Source organism: Manis javanica, chromosome 8, assembly GCF_040802235.1.
Source record: "Manis javanica isolate MJ-LG chromosome 8, MJ_LKY, whole genome shotgun sequence".
NCBI classification, from domain to species: Eukaryota; Metazoa; Chordata; class Mammalia; order Pholidota; family Manidae; genus Manis; species Manis javanica.
The window spans coordinates 57,216,949-57,232,484 of NC_133163.1; the positions used below are offsets into that span (position 1 = coordinate 57,216,949).

General features: G+C 34.8%; 1 protein-coding gene across 3 annotated transcripts in view; it reads right to left on the minus strand.

Moving 5' to 3' along the window:
- Window positions 1-15,536, minus strand: part of LRFN5 (leucine rich repeat and fibronectin type III domain containing 5) — a 262,635-nt gene that overhangs the window by 108,534 nt on the left and 138,565 nt on the right. The gene's annotated exons all lie outside the window — the stretch shown is intronic.

Below are 15,536 nucleotides of genomic sequence, written 5' to 3' on the forward strand. Positions count from 1 at the left end.
TTATATTCTTTTCAGTAGGGATATGACTTGACTAAATTGTCAAGTTAGAAATATAATTCTGATAACAATGTTACAGGGTAGACTGCAGGAGAGAATACCATTCAGAAAGAGGTCACATTTTCAAGTATAAGAATTGATACAGTAGAGCCAAAGCAGTGAAAATGAGAATGGTAAGGATGAGTAAATTCAATTAAAGTTGGTGACAGATTAATTACAGAAGTAGGTGACCAGAGGACTCTCCTGTTTCTGTTTGTGGCAATGTAATGGAAAAGCAGTAGATTTTCAAAAATGAATTCAATGGTAGATATAATGAACTTCAGGAGCATATGGGACATTAAAGTGCATACGCAAAAAAAATAAATAATAGTGACTGATAGCAAAAATTGCTGGCTAGAAAGTAGTTACTGATCTTCTTTTGTACTTGATTCACATTTCCCATTGGCAGGATGATCCTTGGGCACTATGATCATCTGGTTCTAAAACTTTCTTTAGGAATAGGGTGATTGTATATATTGTAGGTTATGTCAGGGTGAGTTGCCATTGATGCTCATTGACATAGAATACTGTTTGGATCAACATTGTTTAAGTAAAAGTGTCCCAGTTTGGACAATAAATTGTAATGTCACCCTCTCAGGAGCCACTGGTACTGAGTCAGAGTATTTATGCCAGTAAAACTATAGGTCTCTTGAATGAATATTAAAATATTAGAGTCAACAAAAAATACACTATATTGTGGTAAAAAAAAAAAAAGTCTTCTCCAGTAAAAGTGTATTCCTGACCAAAATGAATTAAGCTTTAAATCAGTCATAAGTGTTATAAAATAGAAATGGTCATAATCAACTTATAAAAGAAAACATTATAATTAATATTTTAAATACTACCTAATCAATAATATGTAGTGTTATTAAATCAGTACTTAAAATTTTTTTAAATAGCCTTATATTCATATAATTCTTAAGAACCAAGACTGAAAGTTAATTAGCAAAAAAAATAAATAATACTCTTGAGTAGTTAGAAAAAATTAAATCAAGGTAAATCATGGGGAACAGCAGGGAAGAAATAATACTGATTAAAGCTGAAGTTAACTGAGTACAAAACAAACATATAAGAGAAAATATTAACAGAACCAATAGTTATACTTTTAAAAGACAAAAGAACATTTTATAGGTTGCTGATAAAATTAAGAAAGAAAAAGGATAGAGGCTCCAATAACCAAAGATCAGGAATAACCAAAAAGGGGGCAATGCTACAGGAGATAAAGACATTAAAGCAGTAATAAGTGTATTGTATATAAGTCAATAATACCTTTTTAAATTTAGCTTAAAGGTATTAGTTACTAGAAAAAAACATATATCTCAAAACTAATTAATTGAAAATGGATGACCTGAATAGTCCTATAATCACTAAAGAAGTGGAATATGTAATCTCAAATCTTCCCACAATGAGAATTTCAGGCTTAACTATCTTCACTGTTAATTCCACAAAGCTTTCAAAGAAGAAATGACTTCAATCCTACATCAATACTTCTAGATAACAGAAAAAGAGGGAATATTCCCCAAACCATTTTATGAAGTAGCATAATCTTGAGACTATGAGAAAGGATGATTATAGGATAAACTCACTTATAAACACATATGCAAATATCTTAAGAAAAATATTAGCAACAGAAACAATAAAACATAAAAAGGGTAATATATCATGGCCAATAGAGGTTGATTTATCAAAGGAATGTAAAGTTACTTAAATGTGATAAAATCATATGCTCATCTTTGTAGATGCAGAAAAGAAATGATGGACGATATACACTAATCATTAAGGTTGAAAATTAAGATTAGCAAATTAATATTAGGAAAGAACAGCACACATTTATAGTGAAATATTTAATATATTATTTTTTAAGATAAATAACAAGAATTCCTTCTGTTAACAATTCTATTCAAAGTTCTACCAGAAGTTTTTCTATCAGAGTTAAGGCAAAAAGAAAATGAAATAAGAATTGAGTAGAAAAAACAGTAATTGTCCATAAATGCTAGTATACTTCAGAATAAGAACTACATAGAATCTACAGATATATTATAAAATAGGATTCATTTTACAGGTTTACATTTTTATTCTGTATTTCAGCAAATTCACTCAACTTCCCTCTTTATCTTAATAAAATTCATTGTGTCAGGTATCCAGTTAAACAATACCAGGAATGCAAAAAAGCTAGAAAATATGACCACAAACCAGGAAAGCTCAATCAATAGAAAACGATGTAGAAATGAAACAGATGATGAAAATAACAAAGATACTAAAACACCTACAATAAAATCCTCCATATGCTCAAAAGTTAGAGGAAAACATGACAATGATGAGGAAAAAAATGGAAGGTACACAAAATAGACTACAGGGAAAGCTTCTAGATATGAAAAATACAGTATCAAAAATGTGAAGTACATAAGATATATATATATATATATATATAGCAGATAGTGGATTAGACACTGCATAAGAAATATTTAGTAGATGTAAAGACATAGCAATTTAAAAAAATGAGGTAAACAAAAACAAAAATGAAAAAAAAATGTACAGAGCACCAGTGACCTGTGAAACTATCAAGCAGTCTAACATATGTGTAGTTGGAATCCTATAAAAGTTTCCAAGCAAAAATTAAATTTAAAGCAACTACAGCAGCATATTTCCAAAAATGATTTTCAAAAATTGTAAATCAACAGATGGAAGATGCTCAAGAAACCCCAAGCAAAAGAAATCTAAAAACTATACCATGACACAGTTTAATTCTGCAAGAAACTGATGAAAGAGAATAACTTGAACACAGCTAGAAAAACATTCACAGTACAAACACAATAACATAAGTAAGAATGAGAATACATTGTTTTGGAAATTAAAGAAGAGAGTGGAGAGACACCTTTAAAGTACTAAAAGGAAAATATATAAAATCAAGGTATATAAAATTAAAACTTAAATGGTCATGGAACAAAAACTGAGAAATTCATCACCTGTGAACTGATACTACTAGTAATGTTAAACTTCCTCATATAAAAGGAATATGATACTAGACAGAATGAAGGTACATAAATAGTAAACATATAAAAATATTTTCTCATTATTTCTCTCTCTAAAATATAATGTATAAAAATAATAACTATGTATTATAGAGTTTATAACATATGTAGAAATAAAACATAATGATTATGACCCAAAGGATAGATTGGAAATATGGACATAAGCCATTGTATATGTGTGGTATGGTGTATCATTTAAAGGAGAACTATGGTATATTGAAGATGTGTATTACAAGCCCTAGAGCAAACTCGAAAATATAAAGGAGGTAAAACTATGTAATTCAATAAGGAAAATAAAATGGAATCACAAAAATACTTAATTACTCTAAAAGAAATCAAGAAAAGAGAAAAACTGAATCAAGGACATATGAGACAAATAGAAAAGCTGAAAAATAGAAATTTAAGCCCAACCATATCAATAATTACATGAACTATAAGTGGTCTGAACACCACGATTAAAAGGAAGAAATTATCAAACTGACTATCAATGGAAGACACAACATTTCCTCTAAAATAAAGCCATTTTAAGTTTGAAAATACAAAGAGTTTAATAGTAAAAAGGTGTAAATACTAATCAAAAGAAAGCTGGATCACTTATACTAATATTATTCAAATAGATTTAGAGCAAATAATATTACAGAGATTGAGTAATACTTCACAATACTCAAGGTGTCAATTTCTTCCAGAGTTTATAATACTAAATATGCATTCAAATATTAGGAGCTTCATAGGGAGAAAAATAAAACGAAAATGAAGACATTTTCAGACAAACAAAAAATATGTCAGCAGCCTACCCACAATAACAGAACTACTAAAGGGAATCATATAGGTGAAAATAATAAAAACTTGATTAAAAATATGTAGATAAATGAAGGAATAAAGAACAAGGTAGATATGAAGATCAAGTTAAATGATTGCCATATTTATAATAAATCCTGGCCATGAAAAATGAGGAATATTCTGAAATACAACAATGTTGGGGTAATAACACTAGCAGATATCAAAACTTATCATAAGAATACTAATTAATGGTGGTGTGAGTAGAACAGCAGAAATCTCCTCCCCAAACCACATATATCTATGAAAATATAACAAAGACAACTCTTCCTAGAATAAAGACGAGAGGACACAGGACAACATACAGACCACATCCAGACCACATCCACACCTGCGAGAACCCAGCACCTCGTGAAGGGGGTAAGATAAAAGCCCCGGCACAGCGGGACCCGAGCACCCCTCCCCCCAGCTCCCGGTGGGAGGAGAGAAGTCAGAGTGGGAGGGAGAGGGAGCCAAGGACTGCTGAATACCCAGCCCCAGCCATCCCAGCCAGAGTGCAGACACAGTGCATGCGTGGGGTCCTGGATACTAGGGAAACAGGGCAGCAAGAACTGTGAGCGGGTACCGGAGGCCAGCACCAGAGGACAAAAGAAAAGCAAGCGGCCATTTGTTTTTGTTGTTGTTGTTTTGTTGTGATGAGTGCTTTTAGGAAGTCTTAAAGGGACAGGGACCCCAATACTAGGGAAACGGCAGCAAGACCGGTGAGCGGGTGCCTCAGGCTGGCACTGGAGAATAAAGAAAAATGAGCGGCCTTTTGCTTTCTTTTTTGTTTTTTGTGCTCACTTTTTGTGTTTTGTTTTGGCGGATGCTTTCTGGAAGTCTTAAAGGGGCAGGGCGGGACACTTAGTCCAGAGGTAGGGAATCTGGGGATCTCTGGGCAATCTAATCCCCTGGGCTACAGGGAGCACGGAGGCCCCTTACAGAGATAAATAGCCTCCGGCAGCTCCCCCTCCAATGCAACTCCACCACTTTGGAGCAGCAGCCCGAGCCAGTCTACACCCACAGCAACAGCAGAGATAAACTCTATAGCAGCCGGGCAGGAAGCAGAAGCCCTGTGTGCGCAGAGCTACCAAGCACAAGTCACTAGAGGTCGCTGTTCTCCAGGAGAGGAAGGCCACAAAACAACAAGAAGGGAAGTTCTTTCAGCCGTCACTCGTCCCAGCTCTGCAAACTATTAATATCAACATGAAAAGACAAAATTAAAGGAAAACCAAGATCACAGAGAAACCAGAGAAGGAGACGGACCTAACCAGTCTTCCTGACAAAGAATTCAAAATAAAAATCATAAACATGCTGACATAGATGCAGAGAAATACCCAAGAGAAATGGGATGAAGTCCGGAGGGAGATCACAGATGCCAGAAAGGAAATTACAGAAATGAAACAAACTCTGGAAGGATTTATAAGCAGAATGGATCAGATGCAAGAGTCCATTGGTGGAATTGAAACCAGAGAACAAGAACGCATAGAAGCTGACATAGAGAGAGATAAAAGGATCTCCAGGAATGAAACAACACTAAGAGAACTATGTGACCAATCCAAAAGGAATAATATCTGCATTATAGGGGTAACAGAAGAAGAAGAGAGAGGAAAAGGGATGGAAAGTATCTTGGAAAAAATAATTGCTGAAAACTTCCCCAAACTGGGGGAGGAAATAATCGAACAGACCCCGAAAATACACAGAATCCCAAACAGAAAGGATCCGAGGAGGACAACAACAAGACACATAATAATTAAAATGGCAAAGATCAAGGACAAGGAAAGAGTTTTAAAGGCAGCTAGAGAGAAAAAGGTCACCTATAAAGGAAAACCAATCAGGCTAACATCAGACTTCTCGACAGAAACCCTACAGGCCAGAAGAGAATGGCATGATATATTTAATGCAATGAAAGAGAAGGGCCTTGAACCAAGGATACTGTAAACAGCACGACTATCATTTAAATATGACAGCAGGATTAAACAATTTCCAGACAAGCAAAAGCTGAGGGAATTTGCTTCCCACAAACCACCTCTACAGGGCATCTTACAGGGACTGCTCTAGATGGGAGCACTCCTAGAAAGAGCACAGAACAAAACACCCAACATATGAAGAATGGAGGAGGAGGAATAAGAAGGGAGAGAAGAAAAGATATCTCCAGACAGTGCATATAACAGCTCAATAAGTGAGCTAAGTTAGGCAGTAAGATACTAAAGAGGCTAACCTTGAACCTTTGGTAACCACAAATCTAAAGCCTGCAATGGCAATAAGTACATATCTCTCAATAGTTGCCCTAAATGTATATGGAATGAATGCACCAATCAAAAGACACAGAGTAATAGAATGGATAAAAAAGCAAGACCCATCTATATGCTGCTTACAAGAAACACACCTCAAACCCAAACACATGTACAGACTAAAAGTCAAGGGATGGAAAAACATATTTCAGGCAAACAACAGCGAGAAGAAAGCAGGGGTTGCAGTACTAATATCAGACAAAATAGAATTCAAAACAAAGAAAGTAACAAGAGATAAAGAAGGACACTACATAATGATAAAGGGCTCAGTCCAACAAGAGGATATAACCATTCTAAATATATATGCACCCAATACAGGAGCACCAGCATATGTGAAGCAAATACTAACAGAACTAAAGAGGGAAATAGACTGCAATGCATTCATTGAAGGAGACTTCAACACACCACTCACCCCAAAGGATAGATCCACCGGGCAGAAAATAAGTAAGGACATGGAAGCACTAAACAACACAGTAGAGCAGATGGACTTAATAGACATCTATAGAACTCTACATCCAAAAGCAACAGATATACATTCTTCTCAAGTGCACATGGAACATTCTCCAGAATAGACCACACACTAGCACACAAAAATGGCCTCAGCAAAATCCAAAATATTGAAAAGCTACCAACCAATTTTTCAGACCACAAAGGTATAAAATGAAATAAATTCTACAAGGAAAACAGAAAGGCTCACAAACACATGGAGGCTTAAAAACATGCTCCTAAATAATCAATGGATCAACGAACAAATTAAAATAGAGATCAAGGAATATATAGAAACAAGTGACAACAACAACACAAAGCCCCAACTTCTGTGGGAGGCAGCAAAGGCAGTCTTAAGAGGAAAGTATATAGCAATCCAGGCACACTTCAAGAAGCAAGAAAAATCCCAAATGAATAGTCTAACATCACAATTATCAAAGTTGGAAAAAGAAGAACAAATGAGGCCTAAAGTCAGCAGAAGGAGGGACATAATAAAGATCAGAGAAGAAATAAAAAAAATTGAGAAGAATAAAACAATAGCAAAATCAATGAAACCGAGAGCTGTTTCTTTGGGAAAATAAACAAAATAGATAAGCTTCTAGCCAAACATATTAAGAGAAAAAGAGAATCAACACAAATCAACAGAATCAGAAATGAGAATGGAAAAATCACGACAGACTCCACAGAAATACAAAGAATTATTAAAGACTACTATGAAAACCTATATGCCAACAAGCTGGAAAACCTAGAAGAAATAGACAACTTCCTAGAAAAATACAACCTTCCAAACTGACCAAGGAAGAAACACAAAAGTTAAACAAACCAATTACGACCAAAGAAATTGAAATGGTAATCAAAAAACTACTCAAGAACAAAACACACGGGCCGGACGGATTTACCTCGGAATTTTATCAGACACACAGAGAAGACATAATACCCATTCTCATTAAAGTCTTCCAAAAAGTAGAAGAGGAGGGAATACTCCCAAACTCATTCTATGAAGCCAACATCACCCTAATACCAAAACCAGGCAAAGATCCCACGAAAAAAAAAATTACAGACCAATATCCCTAATGAATGTAGATGCAAAAATACTTAATAAAATATTAGAAAACCGAATTCAAAAGTATATCAAAAGGATCATACACCATGACCAAGTGGTATTCATCCCAGGGATGCAAGGATGGCACAACATTTGAAAATTCATCAACATCATCCACCACATCAAAAAAAAGGACAAAAACCACATGATCATCTCCATATATGCTGAAAAAGCATTTGACAGAATTCAACATCCATTCATGATAAAAACTCTCAGCAAAATGGGAATAGAGGGCAAGTACCTCAACATAATAAAGGCCATATTTTATAAACCCACAGCCAACATTATACTGAACAGCGAGAAGCTGAAAGCTTTTCCTCTGAGATTGGGAACTAGACAGGGATGCCCACTCTCCCCACTGCTATTTAACATAGTACTGGAGGTCCTAGCCATGGAAATCAGACAAAACAAAGAAATACAAGGAATCCAGATTGGTAAAGAAGAGGTTAAACTGTCACTATTTGCAGATGACATGATATTGTACATAAAAAACCCTAAAGACTCCACCCCAAAACTACTAGAACTGATACTGGAATGCAGCAAAGTTGCAGGATACAAAATTACCACACAGAAATCTGTAGCTTTCCTATACGCTAACAAAGAACCAATAGAAAGAGAAATCAGGAAAACAATTCCATTCATAATTGCATCAAAAAGAATAAAATACCTAGGAATAAATCTAACCAAAGAAGTGAATGACCTATACTCTGTAAACTACAAGTCACTCTTAAGAGAAATTAAAGGGGACACTAATAAATGGAAACTCATCCCATGCTCATGGCTAGGAAGAGTCAATATCGTCAAAGTGGTCACCCTGCCCAAAGCAATATACAGATTCAATGCAATCCCTATCAAATGACCAGCAACATTCTTCAATGAACGTGAACAAATAATTCAAAAATTCATATGGGAACACCAAAGATCCTGAATAGCCAAAGCAATCCTGAGAAAGAAGAATAAAGTAGGGGGGATCTCACTCCCCAACTTCAAGCTCTACTACAAAGCCACAGTAATCAAGACAATTTGGTACTGGCACAAGAACAGAGCCACAGACCAGTGGAACAGACTAGAGACTCCAGACATTAACCCAAACATATATGGTCAATTAATATTTGATAAAGGGCCATGGACATACAATGGCGAAATGACAGTCTCTTCAACAGATGGTGCTGGCAAAATTGGACAGCTTCATGTAGGAGAATGAAACTGGACCATTGTCTAACCCCATATACAAAGGTAAACTCAAAATGGATCAAAGACCTGAATGTAATTCATGAAACCATTAAATTCGTGGAAAAAAAATAGGCAAAAACCTCTTAGACATAAACATGAGTGACCTCTTCTTGAACATATCTCCCCGGGTAAGGAAAACAATAGCAAAAATGAACAAGTGGGACTATATTAAGCTGAAAAGCTTCTGTACAGCAAAAGACACCATCAATAGAACAAAAAGGTACCCTACAGTATGGGAGAATATATTTGTAAATGACAGATCCGATAAAGGCTTGACATCCAAAATATATAAAGAGCTCACATGCTTCAACAAACAAAAATCAAATAATCCAATTAAAAAATGGGCAGTAGAACTGAACAGACAGTTCTCCAAAAAAGAAATAGATGGCCAACAGACACATGAAAAGATGCTCACATCACTAATTATCAGAGAAATGCAAATTAAAACTACAATGAGTTATCACCTCACACCAGTAAGGATGGCTGCCATCCAAAAGACAAACAACAACAAATGTTGGCGAGGCTGTGGAGAAAGGGGAACCCTCCTACACTGCTGGTGGGAATGTAAATTAGTTCAACCATTGTGGAAAGCAGTATGGAGGTGCATCAAAATGCTCAAAACAGACTTACTGTTTGGCCCAGGAATTCCACTCATAGGAATTTACCCTAAGAATGCAGCAATCAAGTTTGAGAAAGACAGATGCACCCCTATGTTTATGGTAGCACTATTTACAATAGCCAAGAATTGGAAGCAACCTAAATGTCCATCAGCAGATGAATGGATAAAGAAGATCTGGTACATATGCACAATGGAATACTACTCAGCCATAAGAAGAGGGCAAATCCTACCATTTTCAGCAACATGGATGGAGCAGGAGGGTATTATGCTCAGTGAAATAAGCCAAGTGAAGAAAGAGAAATACCAAATGATTTTACTCATCTGTGGAGCATAAGAACAAAGGAAAAACTGAAGGGGCGAAACAGCAGCGGAATCACAGAATCCAAGAATGGACTGAGAGGTACCAAAGGGAAAGGGACTGTGGAGAATGGGTGGGTAGGGCAGGATAAGGGGGGGAAGAAGAAGGGGGGTATTAAGATTAGTATGCATGGGGGGGTGGGAGGAAGGGGATGGCTGTACAACACAGAGAAGAAAAGTAGTGATTCTACAACATTTTGCTATGCTGATGGACAGTGACTGTAAAGGGGGTTTATAGCAGGGACCTGTTATAGGAGAGAGCCTAGTAAACATAATATTCTCCATGTAAGTGTAGATTAAAGATTACAAAAAAAAAAGAAAAAAAAAAGCAGTTCCTGTGTGCTGACCTCCAATGAGTTCTACACAATGGTATAAAGGGCATATCAAAGTGTGGGCAAAGGGTCTGTTTGTGTTTATACAGAGGATCAAAGCCTAATTTGGCTACCCAGAAAATGAACTAAGATACGATATGAAGAAGAACTTCCCACATCAGCACTCTCTGGAAGAGTCACACCAGATGATGATCATCAAAAACCTCAACAAAGATCTAGGCGATGCTACAGTTGTAGCTGCATTCATCCCACCAGTTCCTGGACTTGCCAGTGGAATGAAGAAGGAGATATCTAAGCTGGCCTGTGCATACAGTAAAACAACAAATTTGACTGGATCTGTACTGTTGGAACTCATCCAAGAATTAGGAGAAGTGCAAGTTGTAGTGCTCCAAAATCTTACAACTACAGACTATCTATTGTTAAAAGAACATATGGGATGTGAACAGTTCCCAGGAATGGATTGTTTTAATTTCTCTAATTTCTCTCAGACTGTTCAAGTTCAGTTGGACAATATCCATCATATCATAGATAAATTTTCACAAATGCCTAGGATGCCTAACTGGTTTTCTTGACTTCACTAGAGATGGCTGGTAATTATAGATCTGCTTTGGTTATGTAACTGTATTCCTATTATGTTAATGTGTGTGCACAATTTAATTAGTAGTTTAAAACCTATACATGCTTAAGTTACTCTACAAGAAGATATGTCAAAGAAATAATCAATCTTCCCATGTTTTCTTCCATCTGCTAACTCTATAGCTTTTCTTCTTCCTTCCTAATTACAACCCTTAAATAGAATTCGTGCCTCATATCGAATTTACTGAGTATCATAATTCTTCCAAGTGGTAAATATACCTCAAGACAAATGCTGGGCATAGAAGCCACAGGGCATAAATTTGCAAAGAAGTAAAAAGCTAACCTTTTCAAACAATATTGCTTCTCTCTCACTTACCAACTTTACATTTCCCTGTATGGCCCTGGAAGATGACTGGTTAGCCAGAGACGGGTAAGATTCCTCAAGGGAGGAACAACCTAAGACAGGCACAGTCGCAGGGGGGCCATCAGGTAAGAAATTGGGGATCAACAGAGGTGAGGCTTAGAACCTCATGCTCCCTGTTTTGAGAGAAATCTTCTGCATCCGTGGATGTTTTATTGCCCTTGTCTAGCCTGGATTAACACATAGTCTACAGGCACACACCTGATCATCTATATTTGCTCTCTTACAACACTAAACTATGTTTTCTACCTTTATCTTGCATCTACGTACCAGTTCAGCATTTTATTTAAAAAATAATAATAATAAAAATAAAGGGAGAAATGTGGGATCCACATATAAATAAAGTATAAAAATCAAATGAATTTTCATATTTGACCTGATTGTTTATGGTTCATAATGCGTGATCAAAACTGAAAGTTTCTGTGATGACTGCCCTTGTACTGTTCACCATGTAAGAATTTATTCACTATGTAAGAATTTGTTTACTATGTAAGAACTTGTTCGTTATCCTTCAGAAGATTGGAGACTCATGAAAATTAGGCTTGGATGGATTAATGATTGTGCATTGAGCATTGGCTCCCCTATACAGAACTTTATTGTTGTTAACAACCATTTGATCAATATGAGAGATGCCCTCTCAAAAAAAAAAAAAAAAACATGACACAATATGCAATGTGGTCATTGTAAACAGAGTATGAGAAAATGATCGATTTTCTGGAACTTATATATATATACTATATACCACATACAGTAAATATTTAAATAAAAAAAACAGTGTGCTATGAGCAGAAATGTAACAATAAAATTATGGAATATAGTAAAGTGTCCCAAAACACTATCTTCACTTCACTGTGATAACTCAGCCACATCTGTCTCCCATCAAGTGTCCATGGATACATTATTTTTAAGAAAAGTGGCAGACCATAGTGGTGGGATAAAGAAAAAATCTTCATTCATTTGAAATCATCTATTAATTTAAGAAAAAAATGAATCTTAAATCCTAGTTTACATCACATGGAAATATCAATGCTAAATGAATTGTATATGAAAATATGAAAGGCAAAAATTATGCTTCTAGAAAATAGCATAAGATAATATATTCATGATTTGCAGACTGTAAACATTTTCTTATACATAACACAAGATCACTAAATAAAAGTTAGGAAAAGACTGATTAAGTTGTAAAACAGAAATAAGAATTTCTCTATCAAAATCTACCATTATGAAATTAAAAAGGCAAAAACTCAGAATGTAACATATTTATAACATATAATTCAAAAAGGAATTATATCCAGAATACATAAAGTCCTTCTATGTATTACTGAGTAAAGACTACTTGATTAAAATACAAACTAAAACACAAGTCTTAAAGAGGTAGTACAACAAACAGAACATCTAAAAGGACAATAACTGTACAAAAGTTGCTGAACTTCATTAGTCTTTAGTCAAATGCAAATTAAATCCTCTAGGCCACCAAACAGAATGGCTACATTTTAAAAGACTAACAGACAGAAGGAGACAAATACTGTATGATTTCACTAATATGTAGAATCTAAAAATATCAAATTCATAGAATGGTGGTTGCAATGGAGCAGGGGAATGGGGAGATGTTGGTCAAAGGGTACAAGTAAAGTAATGAGTAAGTTCTAAAATAGCAGTACACTCATAGATACCGGTAAGTGACTAGTGGTTATCATGAGGGAGGGGTTGGCATGGTAGGTGGGAAGTTAAGAGGTATAAAGGGGCACAAAAATTCTCAGTCATAATACAATTTGATCACAGGAATGGTAGTACAGCATGGAGAATATAGTCAGTGATTCTATAACATCTTCCTATGTTGACAGATAGTAACTGTACTAGTGGGGGTTAGAATTTATAATATGGGCAACTGTTGAAACACTGTTTTATACTTGAAGCCAATCTAAGATTGTATGTCACTGGTACTTTAAGTTATGGGGAGTTAATGTACAATATGGTAACTACAGTTGATAATACTGCACTATATACTTGAAAATTGCTATTAATTAATGTTTTCACCAAAACAAAAAATGATAGTTATGTGAAATGAAGGATATATTAACTTTCCTTATTATGGTACATTTATATATATATGTATATATATATATATATATTTTTGGTTTTGGTGAAAACATTAATTAATATATATATATATATAAAATCATCACATTATATACCTTAAATTTATAAAATGCTGTATATCAACTATATCTATATAAAGCTAGGGAAAAATATTTTAAAAATAAAAATACTGAAACAATTTCAATTCCAACATATAAAGAACTTTGCATTTGTCATTCCATTTATTATAACAAAAAATCACTGAACAAACAAAAAATCATTGATGTATCTTAAACCAATCAGAGAACTGAAGTCACAGGAAACACTGCCACCATGAAATCTGGAGAGTCAGATGCATTCATAAAGACACAGCCAACATCTGCCTGCCTGGAACAGAAGCTGCTAAAGCCATACACTGGTAGGAACAAGTTAATGGTAATTTTGATAAATTGGTGAAAGATGAGAATTAAAGTGAGAAATTCCTAGGAGTCACAGACATTAGACACCCAGATTTATGGATTTTACTTCCCTTAACTTACCATGATTTCAGAATGAATGGAGAAGAAAAATTCCTTTACACTGGAATGGAAAAAGTCACTATTTTTTAATACATCCATATTATTCTCCATGACAAAGATATATACTCTGCAAAGGAAAAGATTTTACCAGTCTTGACCTGCCTCTGGTCCCCTGGGAAGGGATTCCCAACCACTTGAGCCACCTCTAGCCTGATTCACCTAATAGTGAACAAAAACTGATAAATTACAGAAACACTTGTGAAGGTTACAGCCAGGAGTCATAGCACACCCAAATATAAATTTAATCATAAGATTATAGAAGACTTCTTTTTCCCTACTTGTTTCCACCACAACAGACCTCTGGTAAAGAAGAGCAAATTACAGCAAAATAGTTTCAAGACACAGATTCTTTCTGAAGACTAATACTAAGAGAAGCTCAAGGTTATAAGGGTAGACAAAAACAGACACTAAAATAATTAGAAGCCTCTGGTACTTATAACTACAGCAAATATTAGAGAAAGTCAGATGAAAATGAATCCTCACATTAAAAGCCCATTTACTTCAGTTCCTATTATCTAGTGCAACATAACTGGGGTTTAATAAAGAATTACAAGGTATAGCAAAAGGCACACACAAAAAAAACACAGACTGAAGAGATAAAGCAAGCATCAAAAGATAGAAATAAAAGTACTGTCATAAAAGAAACGAAGAATGGCTTTAATGGGCTCAGCAGTAGACTAGACACAGGCAAGGAAGGAACCAGTAAGCTTGAAAATATATAAATTTCAAAAAGATGTAAAAAAGAAAAAAGGTATATATTCAAGAAATCTGGAGCAATTTCAAAGGGGGACCCCCCAACACACAAGTGGAATATAAAAGGGAGAAAAAAGAGATAATAGAGCAGAAGAAATATTTGAAGTGGTAATGGCCAATATTTCTCTAAAATTGAAGACAAATACCAAGTCATACATCCGGGAAACTAAGAGAACAAAAAAAAGGACAAATAGCAAAAACATCTACACTTAGACATATCATATTCAAACTGCAATAAGCCAAAGGTAAATGGAAAATCTTGAAAGAAACCAGAAGGGTTAAAAGGACCTTACTTGTGGAAAAATAAGTATAAGAACTATATTGGGCTTCCCATCAGAAAACAGATAATAAGAAAATAGTGGTTTAAAATTCATAAAGAGTTTAAAGAAAATAAAAACAACCTAGAATCTTTATCCAGCAACATTTTCTTTCAAAAATAAAGATGAAATATAGATTTTCTCAGACAAAATAAAAACAAAGAATTCACCACAAGCACACAGGTTCTTGTGTGCTTGTGGTGAAAAAAAGAAATTTTTAAAGTTCTTTAGAGAGAGAGAAAGTAAGTCAGAAACTTGGATTAACACAAAGAAAACATCAGTAAAGGAAAAAAGTGAAAGTAAAATATTTTTCTTATTCTTAATTGATTTAAAAGGTAACTGTTCAAAATAACAATAGTAATAATGTTTTGAATGATTAAAACATGGTAATGATTTGAATGATTAAAACATAAAGGATGGGAGGAAAAAATTGGGAATGCTTTGTTATGTGCATATTTTTGAACTAGTTTAGAACTTTCTAAAGGTGGACTTAATTAGAACTAAA